This window comes from Austrofundulus limnaeus, unplaced genomic scaffold (assembly GCF_001266775.1).
Source record: "Austrofundulus limnaeus strain Quisiro unplaced genomic scaffold, Austrofundulus_limnaeus-1.0 Scaffold14, whole genome shotgun sequence".
NCBI lineage: Eukaryota > Metazoa > Chordata > Actinopteri > Cyprinodontiformes > Rivulidae > Austrofundulus > Austrofundulus limnaeus.
Genome location: NW_013952416.1, coordinates 2129261 through 2136989, shown reverse-complemented (window position 1 = coordinate 2136989; position 7729 = coordinate 2129261). Strand labels below are relative to the sequence as shown.

Below are 7729 nucleotides of genomic sequence, written 5' to 3'. Positions count from 1 at the left end.
TCCAGTGCTGACTTGTAGAAATCTGCAAAGCTGCCTGTGGTCGAAATTTGAAGCCATTTATATTTAGATATACCATCTTAAACAACATAATATTATACGGTTTTTCAAAGATGAAAAAATGAAAACAATGTTTAGTGATTTCACCCTGGGGCCTTATGTGCAAATCAGATCACACAGATCCACTTTTTTTTGCTTTGGTTTTATATAGGCAGCAGATACAAAAATTACACAGATATAAGGAAACAACGGTCAGCCAGTCGTAGGTTGATCAGTGTCCTTGTTCATGTCAGATACTCAGTTAATCTGAAATCTCTTAGTACAAGAATAAAAACCAGTAGTCTGGTTTTACATGTGTTACTGTATATTGGCCAATGGAAAGTGTTTTTGAGGATCAGGGGCACCACYAGGGGGTTTGGGTGTTGTGAAAAGTTCGAGAGTCACTGTCTTAAAGTAGACATATCCTGCTTTTAAATCCTTCTTTTTCACATTTAAATCTTTTATCAAGTGGAACTGTAATGTTTCAGTCTGAATTCCTCCTTATTGTAACTTCACAAGCCCCTTTTTCACCCGTTTTCTGAGGTGTGTCTCAGATCAACTTGTTTTGATGCTGTCTCTTTAAATCCAAACAAGGTGCTTCACACCCTGCCCCCCTCCAGCTTCCGGACCACTCCATTTTAGTTTGATAGATGGGTATTTGACTATATAGCAGTAAAGAAATGTAACTAATTAAAAGATGTCAACAATAGAAGACTTGTCCATCCGGCCTTACATGTTGGAGCCAGAGTCTGACCCAGAGCCAGAGAAGAATGAAGACAATGAAATTGTAGTTGGTAATAGGGATGCCACAATTAATCGATTAATCGATGACTAATCGATTATTAAAATAATCGATGACTAATTTAATAATCGATTAATCGTTTTTTTTTGTTTTTTTTTTTGTTTTTTACTTTGTTTTTCTCTCCAAACTGCTTTGACACCTTCCACTGCCACATCTGCCTTTCTGTCCTTGACACACATGCACAGTAGTGGTAACTGGGGTAGGCCGTGGACGTCACAAGACATTAAACAGACAGGCTCTGGTATCATGGCTACCTGACAACAGAGCTCAAAGTGTGGGATCTTTTTAAGAAAATGAAAGAGAAACCTGTGYAATATCTGCAGAGCAGGACTTACCTATCAGGATTATGAATGATCAAAGAGGAGCGGATCTGATACAAAACAACAATACATGAGACCAAGTAAACAATAAGTGTTTTTATTTACAGTGCACAGGATGGGACGGGTTGGGACAGCTGAAAAGGAAGGAGACCAGGTGAGTATCGATTGTAAAGTTCTTAGGAGGTGTCTTGAAGGTGAATAAAAAGGATTTGCTTACGGGAGGAAAGTGGGAGAGCAACTTGGAGGAGAAGACGAGGATCCACAAAGGTAAGTCCGGTAATTTCTGGTTTGCAGGTGYGAGGAGGAGAAGCAGGTGAGTTAAGGCAGGTGAGTATTTTCCTTTTTAGTTGGAGGCAGACAGGCAGATGAGCAGAGGGAGTAGATCTTCCAGACGGGTTCACAGGACCAAGAACGAGTTCACTAAACATAGAAAAACACAAGTAAGTAATCTCAGAGGATTCACAGGTTAAGCAGGCCAGGCACAAATACCATAGATATGTGTTGCTCCGGCGAGGTCCTGTTCTTCAGTGCCGTCTAATAAACCCCTGGTGCTCATCAGTGGAACCTGCTGCAGCCGTGCTCCTCAGAGTGTCAGCCAATCATGGAGCAACAGGTGAAAAAACTCTAATTGCCACATTACCTTCCACAGCAATTATTTTTAGTTAGCATATAGCTAAAATCTAACCATGGTTATATAATAGCAGCTGCATTCTGGCACGATAAGCTCTATGTTTTATATTCAATTAACATATGATCCGATTAGTCGACTAATCGAAAAAATAATCAGTGATTAATCGATTATTAAAATAATCGTTTGTGGCAGCCCTAGTTGGTAAAGTCCAGGACCTTATTTGGAAGTTCCGTTGCAAACACTGTGACAAAAAAGTTCAGAAAATGTCATAGAAAATAGAGAAAACCGAACAGGTTTAACCATATGACACGCACAGGAAGATATTTTTGCAGCACCAGGAAAGTCTAAATTCCATTTTTCTGCACTCCTAGACTCCTAGGGACAAGTACGGAGCCTGCAAGGGAACATGGGAGATTTTTTTCTTTTGCGTTCCCACGCAATAGTTTTGTGTTACCTCGCAATACCTTTTGCGTTCCCTCGCAAAAGTCGTTTATCACTGTTGTGCCTGCTGGTTTATTAACAAATTCACATGCTCAGCATTCATGAGTTAGCCTACTACTATTCGGCTTCAGAATGAATATATCACACAGCCACGCATGGAAGTATGTCATATGCCAATATTTTAACACAGTGCAGCCCCGCAACATCAATGTCAATTTCACGAACTTGTGGCGACACATCCTGTTTTGGTAACTGGATATTTCAAAATAAAAGTCTGATTTAATTCAGTTCATATACAAAACAAATTTTTGCGTGGGAACGCAAAACAATTTTGCGAGGTAATGCAAACGTTTGTAAGGTAACGCTAAACGTTTTGCGAGGTTACGCAAAGATATTGCGAGGTAACGCAAAAGTATTATGAGGTAACGCAATAGTATTGCGTGGGAACACAAAAGAAAAAAATCCCCCCATGTCCCCTCGCGGGCTCCGTATCCAAGTACACAACAAAATGCATTTAATGGCTAAAAAAGTGGATTTTGCATGAGATGTTCAATTTGAACAGTTTGAACGGGTGACTGAGACCAAATAGTTTTCATTTGTTCACCACTAGATAGCACTCATCCTATACACAGCACCATTAAGTGATATAAAATTTAAAAATATTAGTTCTTTGATTTCGTTTTGAAACACTCTCTATAGATTTTTATATCCTTTCTTGGGTGCTCTAAAGTCAGCTTCTGAAGACAGGGGTAAGGGCTAAGCCATCAAACGTTTTGATCTGCCCAACTCCTTCAAACCTCAAAATTGTTTCCAGATCACACTGCAGTAATGCAGCCCTGGTTTTCCTCTGCAACTGTTTAAACATTTGTAAACACCAAGCCACCAGTGATAGCATGAGCAAACACACTCAGCTTGGACCCTTCTCAAGCTACCAGAGTACAACCTCCAAACCTGACAATAGTTTACACAAGTATTCTTTTACAAATAGCCTTATTGTAAGTCCCATTGATGGCCCCAACACAGCCGTCGTACTCATTTTCTCTGCAGCATTTTTATGTGTTGTCACACCAACCACATTACAAGCCAAGAGTAGATGTTTGGAGATTCTTCGATGTAGTTAAAGGTTTACCAGAGTAATTATGTTCAGTGTTTGACTCCAGCTGTCTTTGCACACTTTCAGTTATCTTTCCGTTTATCCTCCCCGAGCACCTCTCTGAGAACCTCGACAGGATTCACTTGTGAAGCTCATAGATTGATCTCGTGGGGGGAAGGCTGTGTTCTTGGCTACGGAGGTGGTAACCAGTGGTAACTGTGCAGAGGTTTGGCTCGGTTTGGCTTGTCCACACAATCTACAGTTACGTCTGCTTCAAAGACGGGGAGTGTGCGCAAGCAACAGAGGCTGGGATTTGATGCCTGAAGTTGCAAATTGAGTGAGAAGCTTTAAAAGAGGAAAGAAGATTTGCACACTGCTGCTGCTGAAAGAAACTGGAGACAAGTTTACAGCAAACAATTTGTTTGGGCATCGTAAAAACTATTTCCAGAAATGAACCTTTTTAAATAACTTGACTGTGGCTAACAATTTTCTTCAAATGTTGATGGTGGTGTTTCTTTCTTTCTTTTTTTTGTGATGCTCTGCTAGTAAATACCTAATGGCATAAAAGGCAGACAATAATGTGACTGTCTCTGTGTGTGTGTGTGCATGTGTGTGCGTTTGTCTGTCTTTTAGAAAAAAATCTCATCAACCAGTGGATAGATCTTAAAACATACCATACATGTCAAGTTGTATGGATTGTTTGTAATTTACACAGATTTTCCATCATTTTGCTGGTTTAAGGTCGTATAAAGCAATCTCGTGAATTTTTTCATGTTTTACGTATTTTTTCAAAAACTCAGTTTCAAATTTATTTAACATGTCAGAGCCTGTAGGACATTTAAAATCAACAAATAACATCAAATAACCATCTTCCAACCCGCTCTGCTGCCCCATCCTCACGTCCTCCTGCTTTGCTGCAGCCAGTAATGGCCACGGCCGAGAGTCCACCTGCCCCCCCCCCCCATCCCCCGCACATGTGATTATTATGGATTTTTTTGTGAAGATTACGGATTTTTGAGGCTCGTTATATGGATAAATGTCCGAAGGGGTTAATATGTATGTTAATAAAATGTCCAGAAAACAATCGATTATATGTACATTTTCAGCTGATTAAAGGGGACATGTCATGCAAAATCCATGTTTTTAGTCATTAAATGCATTTTGTTGCGTAATTACCCCTAATTTACACTACATGCAGTTCCATTCGGCTCCGCTGCGCTGCGCAGTTCACCGCCGTTCATTTGCACCCCAATGTATATAGCATCCACTCCGCTCCGGTCCGCTCCGGTGTGAAGCACAGAGGATGTCCAAAAAATGTGTGCAGGAAATGCGAGATCGCGCATTGAATCCAGTGATAAATGTGGAAGTCAGAGCAAAATAATTAATTATGTGGAAGGCGGACTCTAAACACAGTTGAAACTGCATTGCCGCTGTCTTTTTGAAATATCTGATTTCAAAATAAAATCCATGTGTATTATGTGTGTAGGCATATGCTGCATGCTACATGCTGCCATCTACYTCCCAAACGGAACAATAAATTTTGACAGCATTTGTGAATAAATATACCCATATATTTAATAATATAGCTGGGATTTCAACAAAATTAGAATGGCTTTAGTGAGTTATTTTGAAAATACGAATGTTGTGCTTGTTCCTTTTCCTGTTGGTGCGACGTGAYTTTTGTAGATTGACTCTGGTGCAGCTCTGGTGTCTGGCAAAAATAGGATCAAATCTAATTTTGGCGGATCGCCGTCTGCTCACCACCACCCTGTGCCTCCATATGGAGCCAGTGTAAATACTCTCATTGATTAGAATGGTTGCATATTTACTGTGGAGCTCGCATTAGGGGTTAGAGTCTCTAGGAATGCAGACATTTTTAATTTATTTTCTCCAGGTGCTGTGTAAGATGTCTTTATATTCTACTTAGGTCATATTTTTCAACCCATTAGTTTGTTTGTTTGTTTTTTCTATGACATTTTATGGATTATTACGTCAGTATTTGCGACTGAACTGCCAAATAATGTCTGGATGTATTCCTTTAAGCAATGACTGACATATTTAAAACTGAACAGTAGCAAAGTAAAAAAAAATTATGTGGATATTTCAGCTCTCAGTGGGAATTTAGTCAGAATAATAATTACAGGGTTCTTGAGTTGTCAAGTAAAAAGTGTTACAGAGTCACRTTGACTCATTTCTGACTCACGCCTAAATGAAAGGCCTCACAATCAAAAGCTTAAAAAAAGACTCCAAAATTAAAACATCTGCCTAACTGCTGTAGGGCCGAAGGAAGTCACTAAAACATGAAAAGAAAAAGAGAAAAAGATGATGGACGAGAGAAAATATGCTCACATTTTCACGAGAACATAACGTTCAGGCTATAAGCCACATAACTGTGATGATTCATGTTTCTGGATATATGAGCATAGAAGCACATAACCATTACAGTTCTGTGAGATTTGTTAGCTATAAGATAAGCGCCATTAAGTCAAGATAACATACGACAGAGAATAAAAAGCTCACTGGATGAAAGTGTGTTTGACTTCAAAGCGACGAGCGCGGCTGGAAATCACAGGGATCCCAGCTGTCATCCACCGGTCCTGTTTTGTTTGTGGCAATAAAGGCAGGATGCATTCGCAGAATGAAACAATGGCACTTTGAAATTCCTCGCCTGTTTTTGTTTGGAAGGTGTACATTTATTGCATCTGCGCCTGTGTGGGACCGTGCACGTGGGTGCGAACCTGATCGTGCACGCCGGCGGTTATTTATACCACTTGTTGACACACATTTAATTGTATCGTGTTGCAGCCGTTTACCCTTCTCCCCCCCTTTATTTCTGGCCCACTTCACGTCCTCTGCTGCTCTGAAAACTACGCTCCTAACTTTGCACTTTTGAAAAGTAAATGTCGTTCCTTTTCCACTTTTCCAGATTTTGTTCTTTGCCCGGCCTCCCRTCCGCCTCGTCTCTTCCCAGACCTGCTCGTTTTTGCTTTCCACATCCTGTTGTGCATGTTTCTTAAGGAAGATAAATGATGCTGTTTGCTGCATGTGCTGTGAAACTTCTCCCAGTTTGTTTTGCAGAACAAAAAGCTCATGTGCGAGCAGTGAGTGTGTGTTTGTGTGTGTGGATGGRCTGTTGTGCAGGAATGTGATGTAGAACTTGGCTGTTTGAGACAAGCACATTGTCAGTTTGTGCAGCCAGTTGTTCCATCTGTTCCAGACAGACACACACATTGAGGGTGCAGTATGCAAACATCTGGCATGGGTTATGCGGTGCCAGTCCAAAGTTGGTGATGAACACCAAATATGTCCAGTATTTACATTACTGTTTGAAGCTGTGCCTCTTCTTGACAAACATCAGCTTATGGATCATTAAAACAACCAGAACAGATTCAAGCAGACACAAAGACAAATGTAAGTTAATATTGCATAATTACTTTGTTTGCATCTTTTATATATTATTTGTTAACTTCATTTTTTTTGGATGATACTGTTGTGCCAGTTTGCAAACTCTTCCTGGCTTTATTCACATTTGTGCTTGAAGTTAATGAGGCAGACTTTTGTGGACAAGAACATTAAATAAAAGTACATTTTAGTGCGTGATAACAACAAAGTTTAAGTATATTTCGAAATGTGCTGGGCAGTTGTTTTCAAACACATTTAAATTGAAATGCATTTTAAACAAGATCCTGCACACACAAACTAAATCTGCCTCTCCAGAGCGGTTGAAATGAAAGAAACCAGACCCTCTGGTTTTAATCTCTGACTGGGCAACATGTGTTTTTACCATCTGGAGTTTTGTTTCATCCCATTCTTGTTTGTTATTTAATGACAGATTTGTATACAGCGACATGTCCCTATTGTAACTTCATGCAGATCCACACTGTATATTCAGTCATGCCATTTGCTTTCTTCTTGTTTTATCTAGCATCTCCTCATTTYATGACAAACTGTTTGTGTCAACTTGTTTCTGCCAATGAGGGTAAAAAGCTGGTAACTGTTATTATCAGGGCCTCATTATGCTCATCATTTGAGTCAAATATTTAGCAATAAAGTATGTGTCCAGATTACGTCTTTTCACCACCARTGTGAAGCCTGAGTGGTTAGTTCGGGCTTTTTCAAGCTAGATTTTAAATAATAATGGCCAAAGTAGACAGAGAGATAGAGCTGGGCGATATGATCAAAATTTTATATCACGGTATTTTCAACATTTTCACAGGTTTCATGGTATTTGACAGTATTTTTCTTTTCATCACAGGTCAGCTGATAATAAAATGTACAAACCCTGCTTATTGACTTTTTTCCTTTCACTGTACCTCTGTCTGTGTCTCTGTTTCCCTCCTCTGTGTCTGTTCTTCTCTGACTGGTGGTTGGAGACAGTAGTCATGTATTTTGGTCTAGTCGTGAAG

General features: G+C 39.8%; 1 long non-coding RNA gene across 1 annotated transcript; it reads right to left on the bottom strand.

Annotated features, from left to right (window-relative positions):
* Positions 1-1239: 1239 nt before the first annotated feature.
* On the bottom strand, positions 1240-1775 carry LOC106513624 (uncharacterized). The gene is made up of 2 exons (XR_001309810.1): positions 1376-1775; positions 1240-1292 (listed from the first exon to the last, which is right to left on the bottom strand). It is a non-coding gene; the product is annotated as an uncharacterized LOC106513624 (long non-coding RNA).
* Positions 1776-7729: the final 5954 nt, after the last annotated feature.